The sequence below is a fragment of the Callithrix jacchus genome, chromosome Y (genome assembly GCF_049354715.1).
Source record: "Callithrix jacchus isolate 240 chromosome Y, calJac240_pri, whole genome shotgun sequence".
Classification (NCBI taxonomy): domain Eukaryota; kingdom Metazoa; phylum Chordata; class Mammalia; order Primates; family Cebidae; genus Callithrix; species Callithrix jacchus.
Window position 1 is genome coordinate 6,756,759 of NC_133525.1, and position 23,749 is coordinate 6,780,507.

Here is a 23,749-nt window from a genome sequence, read left to right on the forward strand (position 1 = left end):
AAAAAGGAACACTTTTACACTGTTGGTGGGAGTGTAAATTAGTTCAACCATTGTGGAAGACAGTGTGGCGATTCCTCAAGGCCTTAGAAATAGAAATTCCATTTGACCCAGCAATCCCATTACTGGGTATATATCCAAAGGACTATAAATCGTTCTACTATAAGGACACATGCACACGAATGTTCATTGCAGCACTGTTTACAATAGCAAAGACCTGGAATCAACCCAAATGCCCATCGATGATAGACTGGATTGGAAAAATGTGGCACATATACACCATGGAATATTATGCAGCAATCAGAAATGATGAGTTCGTGTCGTTTGTAGGGACATGGATGAATCTGAAGAACATCATTCTCAGCAACTGACACAAGAAAAGAAAATGAAACACCGCATATTCTCACGTATTGGTGGGTGGTAAAAAATGAGAACACTTGGACACAGAGAGGGGAGTACTAAACACTGGGGTCTATGGGGGGAAAAGGGGAGGGCCAGTGGGAAATGGGGAGGGATAGCCTGGGGAGAAATGCCAAATGTGGGTGAAGAAGAGAAAGCAAACAAAACACACTGCCATGTGTGTACCTATGCAACTGTCTTGCATGTTCTGCACATGTACCCCAAAACCTAAAATGCAATAAAAAATAAAAAAAATTAAAAAAAATAATTGCAAATGTCTTTTGAAATAATTTTTTAGTGTTTTGAGTGGACAAACGATAGTTATCTCTTTTTTTGTTTGCTTTTTCTTTTTTGGCTTTGTTTTTTTTATAGATGGAGTCTTTCACTCTCACCAGGCTGGTGGGCAGTGGGGCAATCTCAGTTTACTGAAACTTCTGACACCCCAGTTCAAATGAATCTCCTGCTTCAGCCTCATGAGTAGCTGGGTTTACAGATATGCGCCATCATGCTCACCCAAATTTTTTTTTTTTTTTTGTATTTTTAGTAGAGATGGGTTTCACCACATTGGCCAGGCTGGTCTCCACCTTGGGACCTCTTGATCCACCACGTACCTTGGCCTCCCAAAGTGCTGGAATTATAGGTGTGAGCCAACATGCCCAGCCCACCGTTTTTTTTTTATAGTGTTGGAATGATGTTTACATTTTCCTTTCACTTCTTAACTGACCACATGTATCAATCGCATGGTAAAAGGTAGAAGGGCTGAAACAACCACTGGGTGGATGAAAGTACACAACTCAAAAGCATAGTATCTATATGAAAACACAGAGAGAGAGAAAGAAAATGCTAGACAAACCACCGTCATGTCCCACTACACAGACTGTATGTCCCAGGGGCATGCTGGTCTTTTAAGGGGCCTGAATATGGTATGCTGCTGTGGCCCTCCCACTCCAGGAGCACCAGAAAGGAGCACTAGCTTTCTAGTGCTCTGATTACTTTACTAAACTGCTTGGGCTGATGTATCTCAAGGATTCCTTGTCACAAGCAGCAGATACTAAAATCTAATTGATTTCAAGAGACTTTATATAAAGCATATTAGGTTGGTCAACTTAACCTGAGCATGGCTACAGGACACTCAGTCAAACAATGTGGACAGTGAGTCAAGACATACTCATTCAGTGTGGCAATGCCAGGGCCCCCAGTCAGCTGTGAGTCAAAGAAACCTAATTCCTAAACTCATGGAGGGTACTGCACAGCAGAGCAGGCAGGCATTACAGTGAAGGGAGAAGTCTAGGTGTTGTGCCGGGAGGCTGGGCAAATTTCCTAAAGTCTGGGACACTGTACTGCGTCCAAAGGACAAGGATGAATGAGCAGGTCAAAGGGGTAAAGCCCTCTCACAGAAGACTGGTGGGGTGCAGGCATCCAGTCCATTGTGCTTACAGCTGAATGAGGGTCTAGAGCCTAGCACTCTCTCTGGCATAACATGTTCCACAGGTAAGAGTTATGTGTTTAAATCATTTCAGATCAAGTCATTTTTTTGTTCCCACTCTTCCCTTTTGGCCTAGCCTTAACAGGTCTGCCAAATTTATCAAATAGAGATCAAGATGCTGAGTAAAAATTTAATTGTAGAAAAACAAGTAACCATTTTTTTAATGTATTTCCCATACCATATTTGGGACATACTTATTATACTAAAAGAGTGCTTGTACAGTACTTGACCTCTTCGCTTTGGGCACAGTCCTGATGTCCAAGACATCTTACCTGTGGTGGGCTGTTTACTGGGAAGTGAAACCTGCAGGGCTTGCCAAAATGCCTCTGTAAAATGGTCAGGGGTCTAGGAATTCTGTGTATCTTTCTGCTTTAATGCTTTAATCAGCCACAGAAGTCCACAGATAGTAAATTTGTCCATGCAAAGTGTCTATCACAACAGTGTCTTCCTCTAAAAAGGGTGTCTTTTACATTTTAATGCAATTAAATCCTTCAAAGACTCCAGCAATTAATGAGCAACAGAAAACAGAAAAAATAGACATTTTCTGAAATAGATGCAGAAGATTAAGGCGTAAGGTACATGGATGTGCTTTGGTCAAGGCTAGACCAAGGGAAACATCCTACATGACTCACAGACTTTTGAATCCAGGTGCATAACTCGTTATATAATCACAGCTATGTAGTCATAATATTAAAAGACTCATCACCTGGCTTGAAGCCACTATTGTTTGCCAAGGGTATAACTGCCCTGCTGACACTGGACATTCCCAGAGAAACAGAGAGAGAGCCAGAACTGTCCATCTTGCAGACAAACATGGGAGATCCAGGACACAACAGAGGTTGTGCCCATAGAAAGAGTTAAACTGCTGACCCTGTAGGGAAATTCAGCCATGCAGCTGTGCATAGGAGTGGCAGAAGCCACAGAGCTTAAGCAGACAGCTAAGACAAACTGCTTTGCAATTTAAACTTTTTAGAATGAACTGAAATATTTACCACTCAGAATTCATATTTAGATAAGTCAAGTCCCAGTAAACAGCCCACCACAGGTCAGCTACTGAGGAGAAAACTAGTGTAAGGGAGCTACTGAATAAAGCCATACTTCATCTACCTATGCCCCTCCTAGTGTTCTTTTGACTATCCACCTACTCCCCTGGAAACTCAACCTGACCCTGAACCTGACAGTCTTTCTATAAAAACTATGTCTTTTTCATTTTAATTAAGGAAACACTCCAGCAATTAATGAGCAGTGGAAAAGCCATCATTTTGCTGAAACAAATGTGGAAGATAAAGATAAATTGTTTAAGTCAGCTTTGCCCCTCAGATAAAGTATTTTTAGAAAAGTTGGCTTTAAGGCCAAGTGTAGTGGCTCACGCCTGCTATCCCTGCACTTCTGGAGGCTGGAAAAGAGGTAAAAATGAAAGAGACATTTTGCCAGAACAGATGGGGCCAAGTACCGTGGCTCACACCTATAATCCCAGCACTTTGAGAGGTTAATATAGTAGAATTGTTTGGGGTCAGGAGTTTGAAAACAGCCTGGACAACACAGCAAGACCCATCCCTATTAATAAATAATAATAATAATAAAGCAAGCAAACAAAATGAAAAAGTACAACTGTGAGTGGTACGAACTTCAAGCCATTCTTCATGGAAGAATGAACAAAGTAATGTCTCTTAATCTAGTATCCTTTTGGAAGGTTCCAAGGGGTAGGGTTTGTGACACAATACGCCCAGGACAGCTTTTCAGGGGGACCAAGAGAAGAGGGAAGAAAGAGAGAAGGAAGTGGGGAAGGAGAGGGCAAGAGACAGAGACAGAAAATGGAAGATGTCAAAAGAGAAAGAGAAGAGGAAGAAGGGAAGAGAAACAGAGAGAAAGAGGGAGAGGGAGAGAGAAATAAGAGATGGGGAGAGAGATCCAAAGAGACAGAAAAAGATGGAGAGGCATGTAGACAGGAAAAAATAGAGACAAGTGAGGCCAAGTGCAGTGGCTCACACCTGTAATCCCAGTACTTTGGGAGGCCAAGTTGGGCAGATCACCTGAGGTCAGGAATATAAGATCAGATGGGCCAAATGGAGAACCATACTAATAATAGAAAAAAATAGCCAGATATGGTGGCAGATGCCTGTAATCACAGCAAGAGACTAAGGCAGAAGAATTACTTCAACTTGGAAACTGAGTATACAGTGAGCCATGATCATGCCACTGAACTTCAGTCTGGGTGACAAAAGGGAGACTCCATCTCAAAAAATAAGTAAATAAAATAGAGATGGAAAAAAACAGAGAAATAGAGAGGCAGATGGAAACTGATATAATTTGGCTGTGTCCCCATTGAAATCTCAGCTTTAATTGTATCTCCCAAAATTCCTATGCATTGTGGGAGGGACAGGGGAGGTAACTGAATCATGGTGATTTATCATTCTCAGGCTATCTGGTGATACTAAATATGTCTTACAAGATTTGATGGGTTTATCAGGACCACACTTTTGCTTCCTCCTTATTCTTTCTTGCTACCACCAGGTAAGAAGTGCCATTCACCCTCTGCTACAATTATGAGTCTTCACAAGCCAAGTCAAATTAAACTTTTTTTCCTTCCCAGTCTTAGGTATATCTGTACTTGCAGCATAGAAACAGATTAATATAGTAAATCGGTACTGAGAGTGGGGTATTGCTGAAAAAATACCCAAAAATGTGGCAGCGTCTTTGGAAACGGGTAACAGGACGAGGCTGGTACTATTTGGAGGGCTTGGAAAAACTCAGAAAAATGTGGGAATGAATATTTGTAACTTTCTAGAGACTTGCTAAATGGCTTTGGCCAAAATACTGATAGTGATATGGGGAATAAGGTACAGATTGAGGTGGTCTCAGATAGAGATAAGGAACTTGTTAGGAACCGGAGAAAAGGTGACTCTTGTTATGTTTTCAGCAAAGAGACCAGCAACATTTTGCCCCTAACTTACAGATTTGTGGAACTTTAAAATTGAGAGAGATTATTTATAACTGGAAGAAGAAATTTGTAAGCAACAAAGCCCTGAAAAGTGTCACGTGGAGCTGGATGTAATGACTGGCTCACACCTGTAATCCCAGCATTTTGGGAAGCCAAAGTGGGCAGATCATGAGGTCAAGGGTTCAAGACCAGACTGGCCAACATGGTGAAACTGCCTCTCTATAAGAAATACAAAAATTAGCTGGGCATGGTAGTTTATGTCTATAATCCCTGCTACTTTGGAAACTGAGGTAGGAGAACTGCTTATCCCAGTATCTGAGAGGCGGAGGTTGAAGTCAGCCAACACTGTGCCACTGCACTCCAGCCTGGGCTACAGAGCAAGACACCATCTCAAAATAAAAAATGTGACTTGGGTGCTATTTAAAGCATTCTGTTTTAAAAGAAAACAGAGAATAAAAGCTGACAGAGACACCATTAAAATAGAAATTTTCAGGACAATATACATAATTAACATTGATGCGAAAATCGTCAGTAAAATACTGGCAAACTGAATCCAACAGTAAGTCAAAAACCTTATCAATCACAAGTTGGCTTCATCCCTGAGACACAAGCCCAGTTCAACAGATGCAAATATATAAACATAATCATCACATAAACAGAACCAAAGACAAAACTACATGATTATCTCAACAGATGCAGAGAAGGCCTTCAATAAAATTCAACAACCAGATTTATGCCAAAAACTCTCTACAAACTAGGTATCAATGAAATGAATTTCAAAATAATAATATCTACTTATGAAAAACCCATAGGCAATATCACACTGAATGAGCACTGAATTATCCCTTTGAAAACTGGCACAAGACAAGGGTATTCTCTCTTATTACTCCTATTCAACACAGTATTGGAAGTTCTGGCCAGTGCAATCAGGCAAGAAAAATAAATAAAGGGTATTCACAATTACAAAAAGAGAAAGCCAAATGGTTTCTATTCACAGATGACATGGTAATATATTTAAAAGACCCCATCTTCTCAGTCCAAAATCTCCTTAAGATAAGCAAGCAACTTCAGCAAAGTCTCAGGATAAAAAATCAATGTGAGAAAATCAAAAGTATTCTTATACTCCAATAAGAGACACAGAGCCAAATCATGAGTGAACAACCATTCATAACTGCTACAAAGAGAATAAAATAACTAGGAATACAACTTATAAGGGATGTGAAGAAACCTCTTTAAGGAGAACTACAAACCACTGCTCCAAGAAATAAGAAAGGACACAAAGAGATAGAAAAATATTCCATGCTCGTGGTTAAGAAGAATCAGTATCGTGAAAATGGCCAATGTGAAATACTGTCCAAAGTAATTTGTAGATTCAAAGCTATCCACATCGAGCTGTCACTGACCTGCACAGAATTGGAAAAAAATACCTTAAACTTCATATGCAACTAAAAATGACCCCACATAGCCAAGACAATCCTAAGCAAATAAATAAATAAATAAATAAGCTGGAGGTATCACAGTACCTGACTTCAAACTATACTACAAGGCTACATTAATCAAAAGAGCATGGTACTGGTACCACAACAAAGATATAGAACAATGAAAGAGAACAGAGGCCTTGGAAGCAACACCACAAATCTACAACCATGTGATCTTTGACAAGCACAAGCAATGGGGAAAGGATTTTCTATTTAATAATGGTGTTCAGCACTTTGGGAGGCCTAGGCAGGTGGATCATGAGGTCAAGAGATCGAGACCATCCTGGTCAACATAGTGAAACCCCGTCTCTACTAAAAATACAAAAAATTAGCTGGGTGTGGTGGCACGTGCCTGTAATCTTGGCTACTCAGGAGGCTGAGGCAGGAGAATAGCCTGAACCCAGGAGGAGGAGGTTGCAGTGAGCCGAGATCGTGCCATTGTACTTCAGCTTGGGTAACAAGAGCAACACTCCATCTCATAAAATATATAAATAAATAAATGGTGTTGAGAAAACTGGCTTGCCATGGGCAGAAGCTAAAACTGGATCCCTTCCATACACCTCATACAAAAATTAACTACAGATGGATTAAAGATTTAAACAAGCACATCATAATAGCCCAGAAGAAAACCTAGGCAATACCACTCAGCACATAGACATAGGCAAGGACTTCATGACTAAAACACCAAAAGCAATGGTAACAAAAGTCAAAATAAACAAATAGGATCAAATTAAACTTAAAAGCTTCTGCACAACAAAAATAAAAATAATAATAAAATATAAACTATCATTAGAGTGAGCTGGCAACCAACAGAATGGGGAAAAATATTTGCAATCTACCCATCTGACAAAGGGATAATATTCAGAATCTATTAAGAACTAAAATGAATATACAAGAAAGAAACAAACAACCCTAACAAAAAGTGGGCTAAGGATGTGAACAATCACTTTTCAAAAGAGACATTTTATGCAGCCAAGAAACATATGAAAAAATGCTCATAATCACTACTCATTAGAATGGCAATCATTAAGAAATCAGAAGACAACAGATGCTGGAGAGGATTTGGAAAAACAGAAACACCTTTACACTGCTGGTGGGAGTATAAATCAGTTCAACCATTGTGGAAGACAGTGTGGCAGTTCCTTAAGGATCTTGAAATAGAAATATCATTTGACACAGCAATTCCATTACAGAGTATATACCCAAAATATTATAAATCCTTCTGTCATAAAGACACATGCACAGGTATGTTCACTGCAGCAGTGTTTACAATAGCAAAGACTTGGAACCAACCCACACGCCCATCAATAATAGACTGGATAAAGAAAATATGGCATATATACACCATGGAATACTCTGCAGCCATCAAAAATATGAGTTCACTTCCTGTGCAAGGAATAACATGGAAACCATTATTCTCAGCAAACTGACACAAAAAGAGAAAACCAAACATCCCATGTTCTCACTCACAAGTGGTTGTTAAACAATGAGAAACATGAACACAAGAAGGGGGAACATCACACATAAGGCCTGTTGGGGATTGGGAGAGCCAGGAAAGGGATAGTATGGGGTGGGGAATGGGGGAGGAATATCATTAGGAGAAATACCTAATGTAGATAATGGGGGGATGGATGCAGCAAATCACCATGCCATGTGTATATGTTTGTAATAATCCTGAACAAAAAAATAAAAAAGAATTAAATGTAAAACCCAAAATATAAAAAACCTGATAGAAAATGCAGGCAATGACATTCAGAACACAGGCACAGGCAAGGAGCTCATGATGAAGACACCAGAAGCAACTGCATCAAAAGCAAAAGTTGACAAATAGGATCTAATTAAACTAAAGATCCTTTGCATACTAAAAAAAATTTATCAGCAGAGTAAACAGACAACCCACAGAATGGGAGAATTTTCTTTTTTTTTTTTGCAAACTACACATCTGACAAAGATCTAATATCCAGGATCTAAGAGGGAACTTAAACAAGTTTACAGAAAATACTAGCAATCCAACTAAAAAGTATGAAAAGGACATAAACAGACTCTTTTTAAAAGAAGACATACATGTGGCCAATATAATTAAAAAAAACTCAACATCACTGATTATTAAACAATGAAAATCAAAACCACAATTAGAGACTATCTCACATCAATCCGAATGGCTTTTGTTAAAAAGTTTAAAAATAACAGAAGCTGACTAGATTGTGGGAGAAAAATCATTGCTTATAAACTGTTGGTGTAAATTATTTCAAACATTGCAGAAGATAGTGTGCTGATTCCTCAAAAACTTGAAGACAGAAATACTTTTTGAGCCAGCAATCCCATTACTGGGTATACATCCCGGGAAATGTAAATTGTTCTATTTTATAAAGACACATGAACACATGTTCACTGCAGCACTATCCACAATAGCAAAGACAAGGAATCAACCTAAATATCTATCAATGATAGATTGGATAAAGACAATGAAGTATATCTACACCATAGAATACTATAAAGCCATACAAATGAATGAGATCATGTCCTTTGCAAGAACATAGATTGAGCAGAAGGCCATAATCCTTATCAAGGTAACACAGAAACAGAAACCCAATAGTGCATGTTCTTATCTGTAAGTAGTAGCTAAATGGGAGTGTGAGGTTAAATGTTCAAATTCAGCCTGGCCAACACAGTTAAACTCCATTTCTACTAAAAATACAAACAATTAGCAGGACATGGTGCACACCTGCAGTCCCAGCTACTCCAGAGGATTAGGTAGGAGAATCACTTGAACATGGGAAAAGGAGAATAGGTAAGCACACAGAGGATAGCAACACATACTAGTTGTCAAAAGGTGGAGGGTGAGAGAAGGGAGAGGATCAGCAAAAATAACTAATCAGTGCTAGGCTTAACACCTGATGATGAAATAATCTGTACAACAGGCATCAATGACACAAGTTTACCTATATAACAAGCCTGCACATGAAGGTAGATTTGTTCTATCAAATATTGAACTGTTATAAAAGTCTATTAACAAACACAGGATGTGATTTGGTGAAACAGAAAAAAATGTCCATGGTAGCAGAGTAAGAAACCCCAAACAGGAAACAGGTCTAGGCATATATAAATACTTGGTATTTGGCAGAGGGAGAACTAGATCACTGAGAAAAGTCTTTTCTATAAATTGTGCTGAGAAAATTGGTTTGCAAAATTATGACATTTTAAAACCCTATTTCACATCGTACTTTTTACAAAGAAACACTTGTACTGCTCAAAGAAAAATATGGTTAGGCTTTTAGAAAAGAGGAGACCTTCATCTTGGTGTAGGGAAGGATTTTTTAAATAACATAAGAAATGGTAACAAAATGACATATGTTTGGCATGTAAAAACCACCTGTGTCATAACTTCACCAATGTGTGAGTAAAAAGTCAAGCTGCAGATTAAGAAAGATATAAACTGATAAAACACTGATATTTAGAATATATTAATAACTGCAAAATATAAACTGATAAAACACTGATATTTAGAATATATTAATAACCGCAAACTGCAGACAAAAGACTTGGAAAGTTCACAAAAGCAAATGGAGAGAAAAAAAAGCAGCAGGGGTTGCAGTCCTAGTCTCAGACAAAAAAGGCTTTAAACCAACAAAGATCGTAAGAGACAAAGAAGGGCACTGCATAATGGTAAAGGGAGCAATGCAACAAAAAGAACTAAATATACTAAATATATATGCACCCAACACAGGAGTACCCAGGTTCATAAAGCAAGTACTTAGAGACCTGCAAAGAGACTTAGACTCCCACACAATTATGAGAGACTCTGACATCCCACTGTCAATATTAGATAAATCAAGTAGACAGAAAATTAATTAATAAGGATATTCAGGAATTAAACTCAGCTCTAAACCAAGAGTACCTAATATACATCTACAGAACTCTCCACCCCAAATCAATAGAACATAAATTCTTCTCAGCTCCACACTGCATTTATTCTAAAATTGACCACATAATTGGAAACAAAATACTTCTTACAAATGAGAAAGAACTGAAATAATAACAGTCTTTCAGTTCACAATGTAATCAAATTAGAACTCAGGATTAAGAAACTTATTCAAAACTATACAACTACATGAAAACAGGACCACCTGCTCCTGAATGACTACTGGGTAAATAAGGAAATTAAGTCTGAAATAAGTAAGTTGTTTGACACCTATGAGAACAAGAACACAAGGTGCCAGAATCTCTAGAACACACCTATAGCAGTGTTTAGAGGGAAACTTAGAGCACTAAATGCCTAAGAGAAAGTAGGAAAAATGTAAAATTGGCAACCTAACAATTAAAAGAAGTAGAGAAGCAAGAGCAAAGTCAAAAGCTAGCAGCAAAAAAGAAATAACTAAGATTGGAGTAGCTGAAGGAGACAGAGACAAGGAAAACACTTCACAAAAAAAAAGCAACATAAAATGACTTCAGAAGCTGGTTTTCTTGGGAAAAATCAACAAAAATAGACCACTACCCTTACTAATCAAGAAGGAAAAAGAGATCAAACAGATGCAATAAAAAATGATAAAGGGGATCTCACCACTGATCTCACAGAAATACAAACTACCACCAGATAATACCAGAAACACCTCTATGCAAATAAGTCAGAAAATGTAGAAGAAATTGATAAATTCTTGGACACATCTACACTCCCAAGTCTAAACCAGGAAGAAGTCAAAAATCCTGAATCGACCAACACCATGTTCTGAAATTGAAGCAGTTGTCAATAGCCCAGCAACCAAAAGAAGTCTATGACCAGATGATTCATAGCTCAATGCTACCAGATGTACAAAAAGAACCTGGTACCATTCCTTCTGAAACTATTCAAAACAACAGAAAAAGAGGAACTCCACCCTAACTCATTTTATGAGGAAATCATCATACTGATACCAAAACCTGGCAGAGACACAACAAAAAAAGAAAATTTCAGGCCAATATTCCTGACCCTGATGTAAAAATTCTCAATAAAATTCTGGTAAAATGAATCCAGAAGAATATCAAAAAGCTTATTCACCATGATCAAGTTTGCTTCATCCTGGAATGCAAGGCTGGTTCAACATACAAAACTCAGTAATTATGATCCAGCACATAAACAGCACCAATGACAAAAGCCACATTTTTATCTCAATAGTTGTAGAAAAGGCCTTCGATGAAATTCAACACTTCTTCATACTAAAAACTCTTAATAAATTAGGTATTAATGGAATGTATACAAAAACATTAATTGCTGTTTATGACAAGCCCACAGCCATTATCATAACAAATGGGCAAAAACTGAAAGCATTCCTTCAAAAATCAGAACACAAGGATGCCCTCTCTAACCACTCCTATTCAACATAATACTGGAAGTTCTGGCCAAGGTAACAGAGAAATAAAGGTATTCAAATAGGAAGAGAGGAATTCAAATTGTCTCTTCTTACAGATAATATAATTGTATATTTAGAAACCTTATTGTCTCAGCCCAAAATTTCCTTAAGCTGATAAGCAAATTCAGCAAAGTCTCAGGACACTAAATCAATGCACAGAAATTATGAATATTCCTATATACCAATAACAGATAAACAGAGAGCCAAGTCAAAAGTGAACTGCCATTCACAATTGCTACAAAAAGAATAAAGTACCTAGAAATATGACTAACAAAGGAGGTAAAGGACCTCTTCAAGGAAAACTACAAACTACTGCTCAAGGTAGTAAGAGAGGATACAAACAGATGGAAAAACATTTTATGTTCCAGATTAAGACAAATCAATTTCATGAAACTGGACATACAGCTCAAAGTACTTTACAGAGTCAATGCTATCCCCAACAAGTTACCATTGACCCTTTTCACAGAATTGGAAAAAAACACCTAAACTTTATGTGGAATCAAAAGAAAGGCTTCATAGCCAAGACAATCCTAAGCAAAAAGAACAAAGCTGTAGGGATCACACTATCTGACCTCAAACTTACTATAAGCCTACAGTAATCAAAACAGCATGGTGTTGGTACCAAAACAGAAATACAGACCAATGGAACAGAAGAGACACCTCATAAGTAATGCTGCACATCTACAACAATCTGATCTTCAACAAACCTGACAAAAAGAAGTAATGAGGAAATAATTTTCTGTTTAATAAATGGTGTTGAACAAACTGAATAGCCATGGGCAGAAAGCTGAAACTTGACCCCTTTTTAACACCTTATACAAAAATTAACTCCAGATAGATTAAAGACTTAAATGTAAGACATAAAACCAGAAGAAATCCTAGGCAATACCATTCAGAACATAGGCATAGACAAGGACTTCAAGACTAAAATACCAAAAGCAATGGCAACAAAATCCAAAATTGACAAATGGAATCTAATTAAACTAAAGTGCTCTGCACAGCAAAAGAAGCTATCATTGGAGTGAACAGGCAACCTACAGAAATGTTTGCAATCTATCCATCTGACAAAGGCCTAATATTCAGAATCTACAAAGAACTTAAACAAATTTACAAGGAAAAAAACAAGCAACTCCATCAAATAGTAGAAGAAAGATATAATCAGACACTTCTCAAAAGACATTTACGTAGCTAACAAACATATAAAAAATAATCATCGCTGGTTATTAGATAAATGCAAATTAAAGCCACTATGTAATACCATTTCACACCAGTTAGAAAGGTGATTATTACAAAATCTGGACACAACAGATGCTGTAGAGGATGTAGAGCAATAGGAACACTTCCACACTGTGGGAGTGTAATTAGTTTGACCATTATGGAAGACTGTGGTGATTCCTCAAGGATCTAGTACTAGAAATACTATTTAACCCAGCAATCTATTACTGGGTCTATACTCAAAGGATTAGAAATCATTCTATCATAAGGACTCATGGTCATGCATGTTTATTACAGCACTGTTCACTTTAGTGAACAGTGGAACCAACCCAAATGCCCACAAATGATAGACTGGATGAAGAAAATGTGGCACACATATATGCACCATAGAATATTATGCAGCCATAAAAAAAGATCAGTTCATGTCCTTTGCCGGAACATGGAGGAAGGAGGAAACAATCATTCTCAGCAAATACAAAAACAGAAGACCAAACACAACATACTCTCACTCATAAGTGGCAGATGAACAATGAGAACACATGGATACAGGGAAGGGAACATCAACATCAGGGCCTGTCTGGGGATCCTGGGCCGGAAGAGGGATAACATAAGAGAAATACCTAATGTAGATAATGGGTTGATGGGTATATACCTATGTAACAAACCTGGGCATTTTGCACATTAGCCGAGAAGTGAAAAATATAATAATAAAAATATAAAACAATAAGAATAAAAGAAAGTCCATAAAAGAGAAAATCTAAGCAGTCAATACATATGAGCATAATTGTTTTATCTCACTGTCAATCTGGGAACCAGTCACTACAACTGCAATGAAAAACCATTTTATAGTACATGTTGCTGAGAATGTGGAATATTCCCCACACTGATATTGGAATAGTAAATTGGTAAAGCCACTTTGAAAAACAGTTAAACATTATCTAGTAAATTTGGCAAATGATACTGCCAAGTAATGGCATCCCTAGATATCTTATGCCAGAGTGCTAATCTGTGGAATACACATTCATAAATGTTAATAGCAGCACTACTTCTCACTGTAAAGAACTGGAAGCAGGCCAGGCTCAATGTCTCACATTTGTATTCCCAGCACTTTGTGGGGCGGATCATGTTATCAGTTCCAGAAGAGCCTAGTCATCATAGTTAAACCCCATCTCTATGAAAAATACAAAAACTAAAAACAAAACAAGCCAGATGTGGTGGCAGGAGCCTATAATCCCAGCTACTCAGGAGGCTCAGGCAGGAGAACTGCTTAAACCTGGGAGCAGAGGTTGCAGTGAGCCAAGACTGAGCCAAGAATGTTTGGTGACAGAGCAAGATTCCAACTTGGATAAAACATAGAAGCAACCCAAACTCTAAAACAGTGGAAAGGATCACTAAGCACACTATAGAGTGCTCGTGCAAGAGAATGACAAGCAACCAAACACATGTCTGAACAAAGCATTCCTGAGTGGCAAACCCCAAAGATAGGGAGGGTCCATTTTTCTACATAAAGGTTTTGCAGGACCTACTGTGGGACTTGGATATGGCTGGATTCTGGTATCCATGGAGAGTGGTGGAACCAATCCCTCATAAATACCAAGAGACGACTATATATTTATGTATGCAACTTCAAATGGCAAATCTTTCAGGAAAAGCAAGAAGTTACCCAGAAAGGTCGCATTCCATAATGTACACATACATCAAAATATCACATTGTATTTCATAAATATATATAATTATTTGTATTTTATAATAAAATTGTATTTAAAACGCACAAATTACAAAATGAAACAATGCTCAAAGGCTAAAGTAGCCCATGCAACAAAAATATGAACTTTTTTGATAGATAAAAGTTTTGTTAACTATAATTTTTAAAGCCAAGATAGTGATTATTTTTTAAAAAAGGAGTTGGGCCAAAATGTATCTTCTAAGCTAATATACAAACAAGCACTATAATTAATATGTAACTAATGCCAGGTTGATATAGAAAAAATTTTAGAGGAAACATCTTTAAGCATGTATGCCAACCTAAGTCTGAAACTTCATTAAGATACTGGTACTAAGTGATAGATAGTTAGCAATAAAGTTGAACATTCAGGATTTATATACTAACTTACCTGTATATGTACAACTTAACGGGGATGAATTGTAATATTAGAAAAACAACATTAACCAGTTTTTACTGTCATAACATTTCAATTGACCTTACAATCTGGAAAACATGCTTTCTCATAGAAATGTGTCAAATTGTTTCCTCAAATAATCTTAGAAACCTCTTAATTTTCCAAATGCAAATAACTGAATCAGAATCTAGAACTGAGCTTGGGGCCCTTGGAAACACCAAGAGTGATTTTGTTCCAGAATGTGCCATACTGTTTTCATCTGATCTAAATATTTCTCATTCCATGAAAATAAAATTTCCATTATGATATAAGTTCCCTCCTTAATCACATGACAGATTTTGCCAGATGGTTTTCCTCGTACTTAATGGAAGAGTGAAGTAATTAAAGCAATAGAACCGACAAAGTAAAGCCTCATTTGATCCTACTAACAGTGAGAATACAGAAAATGGAACTGTACAGGGAAGGTGCAGACATGTTGAGGGGAAGGGAAGAAGCACTTTGACTGCAAGCTGTCTCCATTTGTGTGTGCAGCAAGTCCTTCCCTCAAGCTGTCAAGAGTAGTTTCAGGGTTCAAGGTGAAGAGTGTCTTAGGGCATTGCTCTAACAGCAGTCAACACACACAAAATCAAGGTGGTTTCAAAGCTGCTAAGCAATATAAAGAAAACAAATGGACTAGTTGAAGAGAGCATGGTCCACAAGAACAAAGGAGGTCCAGGATTGCCATGGGAGCAGGGGAGAGGTGAGCCTTCACCATGTGCAGTGGAAGAGAAAAGGCCAACTCTGGGGCTGCCTGCAGGCAGGGGATAGGTCAGGCTTCCTGGCATGTTTAAAAAGAGTGGGGGCAAGGCACAGAGGCTCAGGCCTGTAATCCCAGCACTTTGGGAGCTTGAGGGAGGTGGGCAGATCACCTGAAGTCAGGAGTTTGGGACAAGCATGACCAACATAGTGAAACTCTGTCTGGACTAAAAATACAGAAAAATTCATGAGTTGTGGTGATGCATGCCTGTAATGTCCGCTACTCGGGAGACTGAGGCAGGAGAATCATCTTGAACCTAGGAGACAGAGGCTGCAGTGAGCTGAGAATGGCAATCATTAAAAAATCGGGAGACAAAAGATGTTGGAGAAGATATGGAAAAATAGGAATGCTTTTACACTGTTGGTGGCAGTGTAAATTCAGCCATTGTGGAAGACAGTGTGGCGATTCCTCAAGGACCTAGGATTGAAATTCTATTTGACCCAGCAATCCCATTACTGGGTATATATCTAAAGGATTATAAATCATTCTACTGTAAGGACACATGCACATGAATGTTCATTGCAGCACTGTTTACAATAGCAAAGAGCTGGAACCAACCCAAATGCCCACTGATGATAGACAACAGAGAAAATGTGGCATATATACATATAATACCATTGAATACCATGCTGCCATCAAAACCAATGAGTTTGTGTCCTTTTTAGGGACATGGATGAAACTGGAAACCATCATTCTCAACAAACTGACACAAGAACAAAATCAAACACCACACATACTCACTTATAGGTGGGAGTTGAACAATGACAACACATGGACACAGGGAGGAGAGCATCACACAATGGGGTATGTCAGGGGAAAAACTGGAGGGACAGTGGTGGGTGAGGTGTTGGGGAGTGATAGCGTGGGGAGAAATGCTGGGTATAGGTAAAGAAGAGGAAAGCAGCAAATCACACTGCCATGTGTGTACCTATGCAACAATCTTGCATGTTCTTAACATGTACCCCAAAACCTAAAATGCAATAAAAATAAATAAATAAATTCCCTTGCAAAAGTGGATGGTTTGTCTGTACTGAGATTTACAAAATGTTTGTTTCATCATTCCCCAAACAAAATAATAAATATTTATAAACCATTTACATTATCTGGGGTATTATAAGTAATTTCTAAGTTTTTTTCTTTTTCTCAATCAGCAGGGTCTTACCCTGTCACCCAGGCTGGACTGCAATAGTAGAATCATAGCCAGGTGCAACCTCAAAGTCTTGGGTCTACTCGATGCTCCTGCCTCAGTCTCCCAAGGAGCTGGGAACACAGGTGCCCGGTTACTTATCTGTGTGTTTTTTTGTTTTGTTTTTGATTTTTTGGTAGAGATAGGGACTCACTGGTTGAGTTCAGGCTGGTCTTGAGCTCCTAGCCTCAAGTGATCCTTCCAGTTGGACCTTGAAAAGGGCTGGGTATAGATGTGAGCCACTGTATCCGGCTGACAGATAAATTTTAAATGTTTAAAATCAGACCTAATATTTGTTTCTTGGTACATATTCCTCCTACTCCAATTTATTATGGCTTCAAAAGAAGCTGAAAAAAATCAAAGAGAACGAAAACAATGGCTTAATAAGAGAAGCATTTTAAAAATAAAATTGTGTTTATCACTTTCAGGAACAGTTACTAACACTGCTGTTAGGACACAGGGACAACAGTGGCCCAGCTGCCTCATCAGCAGGACACATAGGTCACGAGGGCCAACAAAGACCAGAGACAAGCAGCCAGGGTCCAAAACACAGAAGTGTAATGAAGAGCTATCACACTAATGAACATTCAGCCTGCAACAACGAAAAAGAAGAAAAGCTAAATTGGAGTTGTTATCTCTTTTAATGTCCTCTTTTAATAGGATATCTGTTGTGTGGACACTCTATTCCACACAACTCTTAGGATAGAAAGATCCCCCTGTGGTTAAGCAACCTGGTGTTTCCATCTCACACCTGAACATTCTCCCCGATCCCACCTATTAATTCACAATATTCCAAGAGAATGAGTGGCAGGGTCTTAAGGAACCACTGCCCCCACAAAGCAACCTAACATCCCGCTGACATTAAGTAATTGAGCATCATCATACAAATGTGGCCATTTTGTCCCCCAACAGTCATCTCCATGGCACAAAGCTACCTATCCTTCATAAGCTTGGCACAGGCTTAACACACTAAATGTTTCTTGAATAAAATATTAAATATTTCCTGTCAGGTATTACTGCCTTCTCAAACTATGAGCCTTTGTAAAAACCATAACTTTTCAGACTTTCAACAATTTTCAACCAAATATTAATTAGCTATCTATTAATATGCACATAATAGTATTAGGGGATATAAACAAAAACGAAGATGAGTCCACCCAAGCACTTGGGCAAACAGAATCCATGTTCTTCCTTCTATGCTGCTTCTACCAACAGGCTTCAAAATTCAAAATTCTTATTCACCTTCTGTTTGAACCCAAAACTAATATCTTGGACCATACTTTACACTGTCTTGATGAAAATCTCAAGAAAATACCAGTATTTCTTAAATATTAGAGCAATTTAGGTAAGGCATAGGCTGCAGTGAGCTAAGTAGAGCCTGCAGGTACCCAACTAACTAACAAAGGCTCCCTCATGGGCTCTGCCCATGAGACCACATAACCATTTCCTTTCCTCAACTGAGATGCCCACTTCTCCCTCCAATAAACAAATGACACCAGTGACATCTACATCCACCAAATGTCCCAAGGCAGAGAATGCAGGGTGACATACAGTAGGGACAAAATAAACAACAACCAGCTTCTGCTCTACTGTCCCATTCCCCATTTTTGTCTCCTTTTCTCTATCTTTCAATGAGGCCACTCTCCTAATGTTTGTCTAAATCAATTACTCTTCTATTTTTCCAAGTTTTCCTTTAAGAATATCTGTTAACAAACACCAGCAAGTCTTCCCAACTAGCTTTCACAGTATGCTTTCCAAGTCACCTCCTTGTTTCGAGTTTCTCCAGATTCCCTTGTAAGGCTCTTCCTAAGGCTGGACATAATGCCTCCATGCATGTAATCCCAGCACTTTGGGAGGTTGAGGCAGAAGAAGCACTTGAGGTCAGGAGTTCAAGACTAGCCTAAGAAACATAGCAAGAAGCCATTTCTACAAAAATAAATAAACAAATAAATAAATTAACCTCGTGTGTTGGTACATGCTTGCAGTCCTCACCACTTGGGAAGCTAAAGCAAGAGGATCACTTGAGCACAGGAGCTCAAGACTGCAGAGAGCTATGATCATGTCATTGCACTCCAGCCTGGGGAACAGAGTAAGACTTTCTCTAAGAAAAAGAACAGTTTAGGCATCAGGGCACTGCAAAGCCACTTTCATCTGGCCTATGCACTATCTTCAAACTTTGACACATCATCTTGTCTCAAAAAAAGCAGAACAAATTTGGTCTATCATTGCAAACTATACAATCCAATTCCAGCCCCTTTTTAGTCTCATATTCTACCATTTTATTTAATGGGCTTTTATGTTCAGATAGGTTTAGGTGACATTCTCACATTACATGCTGACTAACCAGCCTTTGTCCACAGCCTTACTGCAGCATAACATGACCTTACTCCTGATTTCTTTGGAGACATTCCACTGATTCCTTTTTTAAAACAGAAACATAGCCTACAGTTAAAACATAAATAAATAAATAGCACTTCTTCCATTAAATCTCCCAGATCACAGAGTCTTTCTCTCCTCTGATATATCTTTTTTTTTTTTTTTTTTTTTTGATAAAGTTTCACTCTTGTTACCCAGGCTGGAGTGCAATGGCGCAATCTGGGCTCATCGCAACCTCTGCCTTCTGGGTTCAGGCAATTGTCCAGCCTCAGCCTCCGGAATAGCTGGGATTACAGGCACGCACCACTGTGCCCAGCTAATTTTTTGTATTTTTAGTAGAGACGGGGTTTCACCATGTTGACCAGGATAGTCTCAATCTCTTGACCTCGTGATCCACTCACTTCGGCCTCCCAAAGTGCTGGAATTACAGGCGTGAGTATCCATCTATCTATATATATACGAAATGGTATTTACTGCAAGTTTAAGTCAATTGCATGCATCTTTCTCCCAGATCTAAGAGCAGAGCCTAGGTCTGCATTATCTTTGTGTTTTCTAAAACACATTAGGAAAAGTTTAGTTTGCCTAGTTTTAGAAGTCCCTTCCACAAAACATGTTACTCATTCCAGTTGAAAAAAGACACAAAGCTCTTCTTCCACAATAGAGTGCACCCCATTTGGGAAAGCAGAGAGCTGAGCTAGAAGTCAGCCACATAGTGCTTTATGATGGTGCCAAATGTGTAAATGGTCACAAAGACATAAGAAACAAGCCCTGACTTTATCTAAACTGCCACAGCCATAAAAAACAAGTAAATGCTGAGAAATGGTTATAGGCAAGAGATAAAGCAGACATGACAAGTAACTGCAATGTGGCATCATGGGTGGGATCCTGAATAGTCTCCTGGGACAACAAAGAAACATTACTAGAAAAATCTCTAGTTTGCTCAGTAGTCCCCCAACAATGCCACACTCTGCTGGCTGCGTGGATGCTGATGAACAAACTCAAAGCACTGCAGCTAGATGCACAACCCTGCTCCAACCTGTATGTGTGATGACAGGGTGTCAATGTGTGAAACAGAATATCCTGATGAGCCCATGCCCTCATCCCTGGAACCTGTGAATATGTTAACTTACGTGGAAAAGGGAACTAAAAGTACTAATCAACAGAGAGAGAGACGATTCTGTACAGTTCAGGTGGGCCCAATGTAATCACAAGTGTCCAAAAGTGGAAGAGGGTCCAAACACAGTGATTCCATGCATGTAATTCCAGCACTCTTGTGGGGCTGAGGTGGGAGAAATTATTGAGCACAGGAGCCTGAAGTTGCACTGAGCCTTGATTCTGTAACTGCACTCCAGCCTGGACAAAAGAGCTGAGACCCTGTCTCCAAAAACAAGGAAATGGGGGAGGGCATCAAAAAGAGTCACAAGGATGCCACAAGGCTGACTTTGAAGATTGAGGAAAGCAGGCCTAGAAAGCAGGCATCCTCTGGAACATGAAAAAAAATGAGAGAACACATTCTTGCCTGGAACTTCCAGAATCAGCTAGCCCTACTAACACCTTGATTTTAGCCCAGGCAGATCACATTAAGCTTCTAATCAATTGAACTATAAAGCATAAGTCTAAGTGTATGGTGGTTTGTTACAACAGCACCAAACTTGAAAACCAACAAAGGCAGCACTGACAAAAGTTCTAGTGCTTCTGACAGCTATTTTCCTTCTACCTTCCACACCTCCTGCATCAATGCTGCTTACACATCCTCCATCTGCCTATTTCTTATCCCCCTAAATTCATATATTAAGGGCTTAGAAGAAAGCTATTAAGGAAAAGGAGAAGGTATAGGTTAAGTTCTAAGACAAGTTTTCTTCTCAACTCCATAAAACTTCACTGTGCCATTAGCATCTACTTAAATGTCCTTTTTTTACAAAAGTAAGATTCAGTTTCAACATATTTTTTAAAAGCCAGTCATCTCATGAGAATCCAAGTGTAGCAGAATGGTTTCAAACCTGCTAATCAGATCTAGTCATTTTGCCAAAGAAAAATAAAATATGAATGTAAATATCATTAAGGTCGTATCTGCTTAATATTACCTAAACTATGAGAGAAAGCACACATCACTTTTCTGAGTGTCATGCTAAAATATAAAGGACATAATTCAAAGATACCTCTCCTGCATTAGGGGACAAAAAAATCCTATAGGAAAATGCTTTTTCAGCATATTTAATATACTAAGCTCTAAAGAACTTCAAATAGACTCTTTTCAAGTAAAAAGAAATCTATCTTTGTAATGTAAGTAAATGAGAAACCAAACATACAATTCTAGTGAAGAAAATATTCATGAATTCTAAAAATTCCTTGAAATTAGAGTCAACTGTGGGGTTGGAGAATACTAATACAAGTTCTCAAGTCATTTTACAAGCTCCTAAAAGCTGGATTTTCTTCTTTATTATCTGAAAGGCAAGGTTTATCTAGTGCTCTGCATACATTTTATTAGCTGGACATCTCAGTAATAATAATTTTTAAAAAGTTAAATCTTTCAAGAGTAAAGTTTTTTTTGCATGGTGGATTTGCTTTTTTTTCTGTTTTGCAACATGTAAAACTGTATTTAAAAAGATGGTGAATACTAACAAAGTTTGATTTCTTAAGAGTAAAATATGCTCCCTCTCTGCTTCTTACCATCTATTTTAGATAAGTTTCAACAGTATAATCAGAGCAATCTCAAGTTTATATCATCATCCAGAATTAAATCAAAATCTTCTTTGATTGTGCCAAATATGAATGCAGGCAAAAAGCTAATCCTAACTGTGGTAAAACCTCAGGAACCAAATACCCTTACCATTGCTTGAAAATACTACATTCATCATTCCAGGAGATTAGCAACCTAAGTCTAAAAACTGCTATAGGGAGGAGAGAAAAGGTTACTTACTTTTCTGTGATGGTGTGAGATGGAGTCTGGCTGACACCTAGGCTGGGATACGGTGATACAATCTCAGCTCACTGCAACCTCTGCCTCCCAGGTTGAAGCAATTCTCTTGCCTCAGCCTCCTTAGTAGCTGGGATTACAGGCACGTGCCACCAAGCCGAGCTACTTTTTGTGTTTTTAGTAGAGACAGGGATTCACCATGTTGGTAATGTTGGTTTTGATCTTCTAGCCTTGTAATCTACACACCTCAGTCTCCCAAAGTGTTGGGATTAGAGGTATAAGCTACCATACTGGACCAGCTACTTACTATTAACACAACAAGAAAAGAGGTCTATTTGCTAATGTTACATGAAAAAGAACTCTGATATCACAGTTATTAAGCATTTACAAATAAATTTCAATCTCATCCATTCTCAAAAGTCACATTTTTTAGAGTTAAGTAATGAGGGGGAAGTTTTATGAATCCACTACAGAAGAAATTTTCATATAAATGATCCAAAATGTTTTACACTGAGAAAAAGCCAACATTTTCAAATAATGAGCAGATGCACAGTGGTTGTTTTGCAAATGGAAAAAAGAGTACCTGCTCATTTTTCAGGATTAGAATTCAATGTACAAATACCAAGGACCTGGGAAAAGGTCTCATCCTCCACGGGCCACAAGGACACTCTGAGACAGCAGCACCCAAATGGCTGCCTCAACCCTGACCTCTAAAAGGAAAAAGAAAAAGCAAGTGGGGCATCCCAGAAGACTGGATTTTCATTCAATTGGATTCTGCTCTTTCAGCCCTTGAAAAATCTCAGCCATTACTGACAGGATGGTTAACTTTTATTTTCACACTGAAAACCCACTTAATGTTTTATTCACAGAACCAGCTTTAGAACTATGGCATTTCTTAAACCTAGAAATATGTCTGAATGTTTTCAGCCACAAGCAACCAGTTTACTTCCACTAAATATCCTCGCCCCTTACAGTAAAGCCAAAAAGCGTTTCAAGTCTCAACCTCCCAAATATATTTAGTCCTTTCAAAAGCAGGAAAGAAGTCTTGCTATGTAATGGTAGGCCCCTGTAATCCCAGCCATCTGGGAGGCTACAGCATAAGAATTACTTGAACCTGGGAGGAGGAGGTTGATGAGCCTCCAGCAGTCCAGCCTGGGCCATGAGAGGGAAACTACATCTCAAACTAAAATGCTGAGCTCCTGTCCACTTGCTAATATAAGAAGTTTGTGTACCATATCACCCTGTCCTACATATTTGAGGAGATTCACTTCCACACCAACTTTCTTTTGATATTTAAAAAAGTGGCTTTGGAGACAAGGTCTTACTCTGTTTGCCAGGCTGGAGTGTAGTAGTGCAGTCATAGCTTACTGCAATTTCAACCTCCCAGACTCAGGTGATCCTCTTACCACAGCCTCCCAAGTAGCTGGGACCACAAATGTGCACAACCACAC